The sequence below is a fragment of the Leopardus geoffroyi genome, chromosome B3 (genome assembly GCF_018350155.1).
Source record: "Leopardus geoffroyi isolate Oge1 chromosome B3, O.geoffroyi_Oge1_pat1.0, whole genome shotgun sequence".
Lineage (NCBI taxonomy): Eukaryota > Metazoa > Chordata > Mammalia > Carnivora > Felidae > Leopardus > Leopardus geoffroyi.
The window spans coordinates 39555800-39569487 of record NC_059337.1 but is presented as its reverse complement, the minus strand read 5'-3'; the positions used below and the strand labels follow the sequence as shown (position 1 = coordinate 39569487).

At 40.6% G+C, this 13688-nt stretch overlaps 1 protein-coding gene across 6 annotated transcripts in view; it reads right to left on the bottom strand.

The window, feature by feature from the left end:
- DENND4A (DENN domain containing 4A) overlaps positions 1-12416 on the bottom strand; it is a 132407-nt gene extending 119991 nt beyond the window's left edge. For 2 of the 6 annotated variants that reach the window (XM_045449386.1, XM_045449390.1), the window contains exon 1: positions 12106-12416. The gene's annotated coding sequence lies outside the window, so the exon portion shown is untranslated. The remainder of the gene's footprint in view (positions 1-12105) is intronic. The other 4 variants (XM_045449387.1, XM_045449391.1, XM_045449388.1 and 1 more) reach the window with 2 other exon arrangements.
- Between the last annotated feature and the right edge of the window lie 1272 nt (positions 12417-13688).

Below are 13688 nucleotides of genomic sequence, written 5' to 3'. Positions count from 1 at the left end.
TGGGGGATGGGCAAAATGTGTGAAGGGGAGAAGGAGATACAGGCTTCCAATTATGGAATGAATAAGTCACGGGAATAAAAGGCACAGCACAGTGAATAAAATCAATGCTATTGTAATAGTGTTGTTTGGTGACACATGTAGCTACACTTAAGGTGAGCAAAGCATAATATAGAAGTCAAATCACTATTGTACACTCAAAACTAATGTAAAGTTGTGTGTTAAGTATACTCAAAATTTGTTTTTAAGTGTGGTGAAATTTTTTTTTTTTAATTTTTTTTTTTTCAACGTTTATTTATTTTTGGGACAGAGAGAGACAGAGCATGAATGGGGGAGGGGCAGAGAGAGAGGGAGACACAGAATCGGAAACAGGCTCCAGGCTCTGAGCCATCAGCCCAGAGCCCGACGCGGGGCTCGAACTCCCGGACCACGAGATCGTGACCTGGCCGAAGTCGGACGCTTAACCGACTGCGCCACCCAGGCGCCCCTAAGTGTGGTGAAATTTAAATAATTAAGTAAAATTAAGAAATACTAATCCTCATTAATGCCGATTTCAAATTTGTAATAAAACACCAAATGTTGGAGCTACTATAAAGACTAATGGTCAACTTGCCATGACAGTCTCAAAAGCTAGTAATGTATCTATCTTTCATTTAAAAACCCACAATTAGTTGCTTTGTTCATTCATTTGCTAATTCCAGGTTGGTGAGGGGACACAGATATATAAGTTAAACATCCTGGGGCTCCTGGGTGGCTCAGTCAGTTAAGTGTTCAACTTTGGCTCAGATCATGAGCTCACAGCTTGGGAGTTTCAGCCCCGCATAGAGCTCTGTGCTGACAGCTCAGAGCCTGAAGCCTGCTTCGGATTCTGTGTCTCCCTCTCTCTCTGCCCGTCCCCTGCTTAAGTGTGCATGCGCACACTCTCTCTCTCTCTCAAATATAAATAAACGTTAAGAAATTTTTTTAAAATATAGCAACAGGAGCTATAAAGAGTATCTACTGAATATTTACTGAGAGCCAGACACTGTTCTGAGCGCTTACTTGAATTAACAGATTTAAGTTTCACAATAATCTTAGGAAGAATTCACTATTCCCATTTTATCAGGGAAGAAATGGAGGTACAGAGAGATAACACAGATAGTCAAAGAGCAAGGTCAGGTTTCAATCCCTGACATTCTGGGTTCAGAACCAACTACTTTATATTACCTCTCCAATACTACAATCATTCTCTCAAAAAACTCTTATGGAGGGACGCCTGGGCATCTCTCAAAAAACTCTTATGGAGGGACGCTTTTGAGGGCGCCTAGGTGGCTCAGTCGGTTAAGCGTCCGACTTCAGCTCAGGTCACAATCTCGCGGTCCGTGAGTTCGAGCCCCGCGTCGGGCTCTGGGCTGATGGCTCAGAGCCTGGAGCCTGCTTCCGATTCTGTGTCTCCCTCTCTCTCTAACCCTCCCCCGTTCATGTTCTGTCTCTCTCTGTCTCAAAAATAAATAAACTTAAGAAAAAAAAAATCTTATGGAGTAACTTCCCTGTGCCAGGCACTGTTTCTAGGTGCCTGAGATATAACACAGTTAGTAATAGATTATTTCACGAGGGACTTGATAATCCAGTCAAGAGTATGGGTCTGAGAAGACTTTCTGGAGGAAGGAATGCTTAGGCTGAGTCTTAAAAGACGCAAAAGAGTTAGATACGCAAAAGGAAAAGGGAAGGAGAAAATGAAGTCATTCCAAGCAGAAAGACTATGTAAGCCATGGTCAACAATTGAGAAATAGCTGTACATTCAGGGAATCTTCAACAAGTAGTTCTGTATGGCTAGAGTGGAAAATGAAAAGCAGAAACTATAAAGGTTAAGATTAGAGAACCAGTCAGAGGCCAAACCATGGTCAGTCTTAATGACATGGTAAGGAGTGCAACTTTATCCAGTTGACAATGGGAGTCAATGATGAATCTTCAAACTGCATGTTAGACACACCCATCTGGCAATTCTGATAAGTTGAATCTCAGGGAGATGAAACTGAAGACAGGAAAACCAGTGCAAAAGTAAGGAAGTAGATCCTAATAAGGCAGAGGTTAAAACAGGGATGCTAGGGAAGGGACTGATTCAGAAATGTATTTAGGATGGGGCGCCTGGGTGGAGCAGTTGGTTAGGCGTCCGACTTCAGCCAGGTCACGATCTCGCGGTCAGTGAGTTCGAGCCCCGCGTCGGGCTCTGGGCTGATGGCTCAGAGCCTGGAGCCTGCTTCCGGTTCTGTGTCTCCCTCTCTCTCTGCCCCTCCCCCGTTCATGCTCTGTCTCTCTCTGTCCCAAAAATGAATAAACGTTGAAAAAAAAAAAAAAAAAAAAGAAAAAAGAAATGTATTTAGGAGATAAAGCCAATAGAATTCAGAAAATGAATGGATGGGAATGAGAGAGAAAGAGGGGGAGGAATCCTGAATGACTCCTAAGTTAGTTGGATGATGAAGTCAACAGCAGATTATGATGTCTTTGGAAGACAACAGATCAAAGCAAAATTTTAGGCAGGTAAATTCAGTTTGGACAAGTGAAGTTTGAGGTGAAGATAAGTAAGGAGTTAGATAAGATATCTGATGCTTTGGAAAGATGCTAATGCTGGGAAAACAGCTTGGCAAGTAATTGGTAGATATATGGTAACTGAATCCACAGAGGTAACTGTGACCTACCAAGGAAAATGTGAAGGCTGAGAAGCGCAATGAGCCAACCCCAAGAACACCGCTTCTTATGGGATAAGCAAGATAAGCAGAAGAGGGCAGCATGGTGGAAGTCAAGGGGTGGAGTTTCATGAGAAAAGGGCCCAAAGTATTATTGTTTACTTCAGCAAGAGCAAGTTTAATAATATGAAGAAGTAGAAAGTAGACTGCAGTGGATAAACAAAAAGTGGGAGAAAAAGGTAATTTCAGCCAACGCAGAGTACTCTGTCAATTTCCTCATCTATAAAATTGAGATAATGGGTTATTTGGATTCCTAAATGACTTACTGCATGGAGCCTCACATATAATAAGCACTACAGGTTTATTATTATTATTTTTTGCACTTGCTCACTACACTTAGCCACCCTGCGTGCCTTTCTATTCTCATCCCAAACTCCTTTGTACTGCAAGGCTTTGCACCTGATGCTGTCCCACAAGGATCCCTCTTTCCTCAGCTCGTCACATAACTGACTCTCTCATCTGTCAATATCATCTCCTGAGAAAGGACTTCCGGAGGAAGTACCCTCTTTCAGTCATTCTCTCCTCTCATCCTGGTTGACTTCCTTCATAACTCTTATCCTTCTTTCCACCTCTCTTGTTTAATTGGAGGTAATACAGCAAAGTGATGGAGAATGCAGGCCCCGTGGTCAGCCTGGCTGCACTCACATTCTGGCTCCGCCATCAACTAGCCATGTGACATTGGACAAACTGCTTCATCTCTGGGTGTCTTCCTCATCTTTAAAAGAGGCAAAATAATAAAGTACTTACCTCATAGACTTCTTGAGGGAATTAAATGAGTTAATCCGCATAAAATTACTGTAAGAATACAGGTACATTCTGAGCACTCAATTATATAATTGTTTGCTTGCAATCATCTCCAAAGCTTCACTTCACTTAATGGCACATCTCAACATGTGCTATTAAAAATATTTGAAGCTATAAAAACTCTCAGTCCAAATCATAAAGATGTCAACTAATAACCAAATGAAGGAGTACTGTTCTGACTAAACCTCAAGAAATATTACTTTCAGAGATTTTTTTTTTTTTTGGCCCCAAAAGTAGCGGGGGAGGGAAGCCATACAAAACTAAGGGTCTATAATTAAGCAAGGGAAGTTTTGTTGACTTTTTAAATTTTGATAAATTTTTAAAAATGTTTATTTTCGAGTGAGAACACAAGCAGGGGAGGGGGAGGGAGAGAGGGGGACAGAGGATCCAAAGTGGGCTCTTCTCTGACAGCAGACAGCCCTATGTGGGACTTGAATTCACAAACTGTGAGATAGGAGTGCCTGGGTGGCTCAGTCAGTTAAGCACAAACTGTGAGATCATGACGTGAACCGAAGCGGGACATTTAACTGACTGAGCCACCCAGATGCCCCTGAGCTTTGGTAAATTTTTGATAAGATGTAATTACTGTATAATTTAGACTAATTTATAAAAAGTAAAATTAAAATATGGAAGATGGGGGAAAAAAGGTTCTGCAAAGTTCTGACCTCAGTAACTATGAAAAACAGTGTTTTCACTAGAAACTCTAAGAGTAGAGACAAAAGAACTGTACATAAAACTGCTCTACTTGGGGGGGGGGGGACACCTCTCTTCTCCCTCTCTCTCTCTGCCCTCCCATACTCAGACACACACATGCTCTCTCCCTCTCTCAAAATAAATAAAAACTCTAAAAAATCTGCTCTAGTTGGTACAGTTGTTTCTGTTGTACATGTATGACAGGACTGACCAAATAAGTAAATAGATGGCAAACGGTGAGAGTCCGGTTTCTTACTTTTGGAGAGAGAGGTTATAGCTAAGCAAGAGTGTACAGGTAGGATGAACCAGAAGGCACTGAAGTAGAGTCAAAGGTAACAGTATAAACTCATGTTTAGCTTCAGATGGATTAAAAAAAAAAAAAAAGAGTTGTATGTTTGTATATGTGCATTAATATGCATACATATACTTCCTAGGTCTGTGCACTGAGAAAGCCTAAAAGCAATGATATCCCTGCAGCAATGAGCACACCCAGAAACCAGATCTTGGTTTCTAATATCATTCTCTAATAGAAGTAACCAGGGATCCTTGGAGAAATAGTTGACTGGGGGACTGAGGCAGGGAATACACAAGATGAGTTTGGGGCATATTGTTTCTAGTGCCAGAAAGTAAAGAAGTGCTAATAATAATAATAAGAATAAGAATATGAATAAGAATAAGACCAATATGTCTTACTGGTCACAGGAACTAACCTGAAAGAGGCAGAACAACTTAAGCAATAACATAAAATGGTAGAGGTTCATAACCCAAAGTTATAAAATGAATATTCAGCACTACATACGGATTGAATAAAAAATAATGGGGGAAAAGAGAAAAACCTCCCTTACAAAGAATTCCAAATAATTTTGCAGATATTTCCCCTTCAAGGAGTTGGAACTCAATTCTCCACACACTGAGTATGGTTTCCACAAATGACTTGTTTCCAAAAAGTAGAGTATGGGAAAAGTTTACAGTAGAGACACTTGGCAACACTGCCTCAACCAGGTAATTGAGGCTAAAAATATCAGCGCAGGGACACCAGGGTGGCTCAGGCGGTTGAGCATCCAAGACTCCTGATACAGGCTTAGGTCCTGACCTCTAGGTTGTGAGAATGAGCCCTGGCATCAAGCGGAGGCTGCTTGGGATTCTCTCTCTCTCTCTCTCTCTCTCTGCACCCTCCCCCCAACTCGTGTGAGCACGTTCTGTATCTCAAAATAAACATTTTTTAAAAATAAAAAAATTAAAATAACACTGCTAAGTATGTACCCTTCAGATGATGTAATTAGGATGGCATTTTTACCTCTGTGGTCGTCCTCCCCCAAACCTATACCTCAGGCTAACACTGAGAAAAATATCAGACAAACCCAAACTGGGGTACTCTCTACAAAATATCTGACCCAAACTCCTCAAACCTGTCAAGGTCATCAAAAACATGGAAAATTTGAGAAGCTGTTACAGCCCACAGGAGCCAAAGGAAATGGAACAAATAAATGTACTGTGGTATTCTGGAACCCAGAAAAGACATTAGGTAAAAACTAATGAATTGGAGTAACATATGGACTTCAGTTAATAGTAATGTCCCAATGTTGGTTGCTTGGTTGTAACAAAGGTAACACAGAAATGTCAGATATTAACAACAGGGGAAACTGGGTGCAGGGTACATGGTAACTCCCTGAAACTTTTCTGTAAATATAAAACTACTCTAAAATTAAGTTTATTTAAAATAACAGTAATAATAGGGAAGCTATTCTCTTAACCAGACTGATTTTAGTCCTGTAAGTCATGTATACTAGGTTGGACAGCAAGAGAAATACAGTTAATACTGTGCAAAACAATCTCAATATTGATGAATAGTTTCTAATATTGGACATGTAACTACAGTCATGTAATTTGTGTACATTTTTAGTTGGTATGCACTTTAGGAGCAGAAAACTCTCCTCTAAGCAGGACTCATATTTTGGATTAAAGAAAAATTGTCATACTAATATTAGTAAAGATTCCACCTGGTTTTTGAGGTCCTAAAAGTTTAAATAGTTTTAGGCAAAATATACTCACAGTACATTACTGAAACATTTCCCATACTTTCAGAAGGAGAAAAATGTAGCTACATACTGTAAGAAAATACATTGGAAAATTCACTAATAATATACTACAGTATAAAATTTACAAAAACCTGGGTCCTTAATGGTCACTGTTCAAAAAATCTAGAAACTTCAAAAAACAAATAAAAACAAACTTTACCAACAAACAAACTTCACTAACATTTGTAACTATCTTAAATATATTTAAAAACAAACAAACCAAAAAACCTCCTACAAATCATTAAAAAAAAGGAAAAAAAATACAACCCAATAGAAAATGTGTAAAGGACAGGTATAGGCAAATCACTTAAGAGGTAACTAAAAATGCTCATGCATAAGAAAGATGAAAAAAAATAAAAACAGAAAATGAAATGCGATTTCACATGAATTAGATGGGAAAAAATCAAAAGTTTGACAACATTAAATGTTGGTAAGGATATGAAGGAACAGAAATTACTCGTCAATATCCCATAAATATCCTATACAGGGAAAGAGGCTTCTATCCTAAGACCCAGCAATTTGACAATTAGGTATATGACGTGGAGAAACTGGTATGTGCTTCAGAAGATAGAAGGATGTTCATGAGGCACTGTTACAATGCATAAAAAATAAAAAACAATCTAAATATTAAATTAGATTTGGCAAATGATAAATTGCAGTATATTTATTTAACGGAACACTACACCAGTCAACATAAGTGAGCTAGACCTAGAGGGCTGACAAGGATGGGGGAGGGGGGTAAAAATTAAAAAAGCAAGTTTCAAAATATGTATACCACAATAAAATCACATTAACAGCTGCTTAAGTTACTTTCTTTCTAAAGAAGTTGCTTTAGAAAGTTGCTTTCTAAAACAACCTTGTGAGATAGGTGGATCCATTATCCCTATTTGATAGATGAGGACATTGGAGGCATGCAAAGATTTTAAAATTTGCCTAAGGTCACAAAACTATTAAATAGCAGTCAAGATTTAAATCAAGGGAGTATGGCTCCAATGCCCACAGCTCTTCAAAAGCACTGAAAACAATGCCAGGTACTGTTCACATATGGAGTTTATGAAAAGGCATTTTAAAATGGAAGGATACACATCAAATTTATTATAACAATTGCCTCTGGGAGGGATTATGAAGAGAGAGGCCGGAAGGATGAAACTGGGGAGAACAAAAGGACTTTAACTTGATCAGCAGTGTTCGAGTACAGTATAAAGTTCTACCTGCTATGTTAGTATTCAGTGTGATAACTGTGATATACATAAATCTTTTATATTAAAATTATATCTGGGGGCGCCTGGTTGGCTCAGTGGGTTAAGTGTCCAACTCCTGATTTCAGTTCAGATCATGATCTCATGGTTCATGAGTTTGAGCCCCAAGTTGGGCTCTGCACTGTCAGTGAGGCTCCTGCTTGGGATTCTCTCTCTCCCTTTCTGCCCCTCCCCTGCTTACTCACATTCTCAATCTCTCTCTCTCAAAATAAATAAACGTAAATATATATATATATATATATATATATATATACACACTATACACACACAAATACATATACTTATATATATATTTATGTATATATTATTAAATATACTTCTATATATACTTATATATATATTTATGTATATATACTCATATACATGAGTATATATATGTATATATATTTATACTCATATATATATATAAACTTAAATATACACATACATATATAGGTCTATACCTATGTCTATATATCTGAAGCAAAAATGAAAAAATGTTAACACTTTTTATGGTGAGTATATGTGTGCTTACCACTCTTTTGGGTAATTTTCTACATTTTTAAAGCTTTTCAAAAATAATTATGTCTCATCTACAAAATATTACAGGAAAAATAAAAAGAAATTTAAGAAATTTCCAATCTCCCTATTTCAGCTTTTATTTGGAAAGGAAAACAGCTAAACTGTGAGTTAACGTATGTATGTATATGGAAAATCCATTTTTATAAGGATCCAAAGAGATACTAAAAGCATACCAGAAACAGTATATCTTACTATACATTTTGACGACTGACTATTCTCAGTGAAAATAAAGTATAACACCAGTAGGAAAACTCCCCTGATATCTCTCCACCTTTTTTATTTTTTTTATGTTTATTTTATTTTTTTGAGAGAGAGCATGAGCAGGGGAGGGACATAGAGAGAGGAAGACACAGAATCTGAAGCAGGCTCCAGGCTCTGAGCTGTCAGCACAGAGCCCGATGCAGGGTTTGAACCCACAAACTGTGAGATCATGACCTGATCTGAAGTTGGCCGCTTAACTGACTGAGCCACCCAGGCGCCCCACCCCCCAAACTTTTCCCTTGATAGTTTGTCTCTTCTCTCTGTTGGTCTTTACTTGCTTATGCTTTTTAAAAGAAGGAAGCAAGGAGGTACTGAGAAATTGTCATACACTTTAAAATTAACAGTAATAGCCACAGATGAACATACATGTGGCCCTTCTGAATGTAAAATTCCCCAGCACACAATCAAATAATGCTCCAAAAATTTATTCCTAAATTGGTTGTTTGGAACTCAAAATATATTTTCCCATAAAGAAAGTTAAAAGAGGGTATGACCACCAGGAAAAAGATACTGGGAAAGCAGAGTACACAGTATGCACTGGCGGCCCAAGAAAAGAAGGGGTTCTCAACCAGAGTTTGAGGACAGAAATCATGCTTCATTCACCTGTGTATCCTCAGTGACTAGCAAAATACCTGGCACCTCATAAACATTCAAAACCCGCTGCCTACTGACTGATGAGGTACAGAGGAAACGATGGAGTCAAGCAGTCCATCAATAGGTGGCACTGTCAATATAAAGTAGTTTGGGTGTAAGATCCACACAGAAAAGAGGTTGGACAGTAACAATGTGCATTAATATAAGCATCTACATCTGTAAAACCACTACCAAGTTGGTGCTGGTAACCATGTGCCTTCACCTAAATTATTAGCTCCTTCCATTACTGTGTACTGCGTAAGCACCATGTTTTGAGTTATCTTTCTAATAATGAATCATAAGATAGTCTATTGGAGCAGTGGCTTTGTGGGATTTTTAGGATTTTCTCCTATGACCCTTGAAAATATTTGAATGTCACTTTTATGACTATCAGAGTAATACTATTCAGAAGACAGAAAAAAGTATAAACACTAAAATAAAAATCACCTACAATCCCATCATCCAGACATCTTTTAATATTTTATTAAAATATTTATTTCCTGCCAATGATTTTGCCATTTGTATGTGATATGTTATAAATAATAACAAAGCATATTCTTTATGTTCTGATTTTTTTTCTCAACATTATATTGTACTTTCTCATGCCAGTAAATATTTCCAAAAACGTGACTTTTAATAACTGCATGGATTATCGTTAGTTTCACTATTCCTCTATTATATGGTATTTTGACTACTGTAAATTTTTCACCATTATAGTAATAAACTATGTAAATTAATCCTGTTTAGTGTAAAGTTCTACACCACTGTTTTAGAATTCAAAGTGATAACTATGATGTACGGTAATAAAATGTGGAGTGCTTCACTTCCCCCAAGTCACAAGTTCTACTGAGCAATGATCAATAATCTAGGGTATTAAACAAGTAAGAAGTTTTTATCAACTTTTCTTAAGTCATTTCATCTTTCACATCTAGTAAGCAAGAGGAAAGTCCCAAGATAAGTCTCTGACATCAGAGAGGATGAAAATAACAAGTCAATTTTCTTGCTACAGCCCCTGTTGTTTTCCACTTGGAATAATGAGCCATCAACTTAAATAGGAATAATATAAGATTTGTAATATACATCTCTATCTGTATCAGTTCTTAAATCCAGGTTTCCATAGTAAGTGGATGGCTTAGAAAAAATCTGCAAACAAAAAGATAGTGTAAATAATATCACTCAACGACAAAGAAAAGTTTTCTTTTACAATTCTGCCATGATTTTTATTATTTTTGAACAAGTTAATAAATGTCATATACCCTATTCCCTCTCATAGCTTCCCAATTATTCCAAATATTATTCAAGTTACCATAAATAGGCCAACAGTTCCAGGAGCTTAAGAATCAATAACTATTTAAGCCAGTGGTAATTCATGTGGAAAAGTTCAGAACAAATCAGCATCAGCTTTCTGGCTCTCTTGCACAAACAAAAAATTTATATCGCTTCACCAATTTTCAAAAGTGCAAATTTGTGTACATAGATTTAAAACTCAGGCCAAAATTTACTCATATTTAGTTCAATTGGGCTGGTGTCAAGATCAATTAATTTTCCTAAAAAGTACATTCTTTAAAAATTCCACAATGAAGTAAGTCTATGTTTACTCATTCAGAAAAAGAAAATTATGTAACATATAGTATATATAATGATGAGGAGGAGGAGGGTATATGCTATTGTGGACTCCTATTAAGAGGTGCAATTCAAAGGGAAATTGTGAAAATGAAGTAACCGTTGCCCAAAATGTCTAATTCTGGCCCAAACAAAACAAAGTTCCCATAAAAGAAGCCACACACAATCTTTTGTTTCATTATAAGTTCAACCAGGGTTCAAATAGCTTAGAAATTCTGTATACTTAAGTTTTCAAAAGCTGAATCCCAGAACTATCTGCTTTAAACATAAACTGAATAACTTGCCCAAGAGTCCTCACTTATTACCTAACCTTGGGTCCCCCAGAGACTACTTTTTACAATAATCTCAAGTGTACTACAATAGATTAGTGTAACCTGGGCTACGCTGTTTACAGGTGTCTCTGCCTCCTTCCCCCAAGACGAGAAGAGGTAGACTAGAGCAAGCAGAAAATAGTGACTATATACAACAAACAACAGCTTACAATCTTGTAAAATTGTTTCTTTTACACTTGGGCTATTATTTTCATTAACGTATAATGCATTTTAAAGAATAACATATTCAGGGAGCAATACAATTTCTGTCCTCACGAGTCTCTAGCTAGCTGACACGCGTTTTCTCCTCAAATAAATACATGCCTGTTGACTGATGCCTGTCCTGCTGTTGCAAACAACAAATAACTGTCCTGTAAGACAAAAACCCTTCTCTAAGGCTCCAGGCGTAACCATACGTTTGAATTAAAAGCACTCTGGAACAATAACAAAAATCTTCCAGCACATCTGTCATTTAAAAGCACGATAATGAAAAGCTGTCGCTGCGACCCAGTTTTAGGTCACAAGCTCCCCCCCCCCCCGAAAGCGATAAACTTCAAAGGGAATGGTGGCGACCAGGAACGCTTACCCCCTCCCCCCCCAAAAAAAGACGAAAAAAAAAAAAAAAGCAAGTGACCAACTTGAACGCTAGCCCGGCCCACGCTGGCCGGGGTTACCTAAGCAGACCCCTAGGAGAAAATCGGGCCTCTGGGGGCCCGCCAGGCTCCCGCTACTGCCCGTTTAAAATATCGAGCAGGTGGGATTCCGGAAGGCCACCTCCGTCTTACGTAACGGGCTTGTCAAAAATCCGAGCTCCAGGACCTCCCCTCTCAACGCCCCCGCCCCCACCCCACCCCCACCTCCCAACAACCGGAGCCCCAAGCCAGCCCGGAATAGAAAATCTGGAATGAAAACACCAGAGCCCCCCATGCGTCCGACACAGAGGTGCGGGCGCTACTCTCAGCACCGCCGTGCCATCCCAGAGCGGACCTAGCCCGCGGAGGACGGCCCGGCTCTGAAACGCCCCCGGGCGGAGGTCGCGGCCATCCGTGCCACCTCTCCGAGCCCGGGCGACCCCGCTCTCGAGACCACCGCTGTCAACGCTCCGGGCCGTGACAGCTCCACATGCAGCTGCTGTCCGTGCCGCTACCCCCGCACTCACCTCACCGCTGGCTCCAGCGCGAGCAACGGGTCGAGCTTGGAGAGTGGTGCACTGTCCCCTCCCGACGGCGGCGGGACACGAGGGGCTGGATGCCGCGGCGCTCTGAACCCGCTTAGCTCATCCCCAGCCCGGCGCTCCGCCCTGCGCGGCACCCCCGCCCGCCCAGGCCTGCCGTCTCAGTCAGACGGGACTCCCCCTCCCCTCGCAGCCGCTGCTGCCTCCGCCTCCTTCTCTGGCTCCAGCCGCCGCGGCCGCCGCCGCTGCGACCGGTGCCATCTTGGCAGTGACGGAGGGGCAGGGGCGGGGATCGCGGGCCACAAGGGCCAATCGGGAGCCAGGCCCAGCCCGAGGGGGCGGAGCAGCGCCGGCTTGATGGTCGTGGGGTCCTAGCGCCTACTGCTCAATGGGCGGAGAAGGTGGGCGGGGCTGAGCCGCGCTCACCCGTGACGCAAGCAGTAGTTGGGGAAATGCGCGCTAGTTCCCCCTGCGGTCGGGAGATCCCGAGCCCGAGGCGGGCGTGGGTGAGACACACCTTCCCTTCCCCTTTCACCACCCGGAGCGTCGGGGATCTGTCTTGGGCTAACCGACCTGTTTCCTCCTTCCTCCCCAGCGGCCCCTGGAGTCCTGACATTGCCTAGCCAGAGCTAGGCACGATTGTCTGAGCGGCTGCCCCTACAACAAGGGCTCTCAGATTCCCCCAGGAAAACCCCCGAGGGTTTAGCAACCACCTAGTAGGTTTCGGTCCCAAGATACTGAAGGTCAGGTAAAATGGGGAATTCTAGGGGGTTCTCTGAAAAGTACGTTGATAAAACATCAATTGTTGACTGAAGGGGTGTCGATTACATTGGATTAATGGGATATGGCCTACTTAAACCTGGCTATGGCTACACCATTAGTGGGTGTTGGCAAATTGCCTCTAAGAAATGAGAGTAATGAAGTTTGATTACCGCCACAGGGTTGCTCTGAGGGTTAAATGGTATAATACATGTCAGACCTAGCGTAGTGCCTGAAAGTAAGTACTCAATGAGTATTCCATGGTCAAATGAAGGCAGAAGTAGGACCCTAAAAATCCCTTTGGTTTCAAATCAACTTTCTAAATTGTGCAGATTAGGCATTAATTCCTTTTACTAACCAAGTTTACCGCTGTATTTCCTATCTCCATTTCTTCCATTGTATTCATTCATTCAGTCAACAAACATTCATTGAAATGCAAACAAATGCTGAGCGACAAAGCTTAGAGGGACACAGAAAAAGGCCCGCTTTCATGGAACTGACAGACTAGTGGGGAAAGGAGGAACAATAAGTAATTCACACATTTTGGCGGAAAACATGTATAAAGGTTATGAACAGAAATCTGGGAGAGCAAATAGTAGGATAGATTAAAAAAACGACATCAACAGAGTGGTCAGGAAAGGCTCATCTGAGGGATGAAGAGTCAGTAATGTGAGAAATGTCCTGGAAAACTGTTTGAGACAGAGGGAATGGATGTACAAAGGATCTGTGGTAATAAGGTATTAGAAATGAGTGGTGTCTTTGGTGCTGGGGAATCCAAAATATAGAGAGGAGCCTGGAATGAGCCTGGA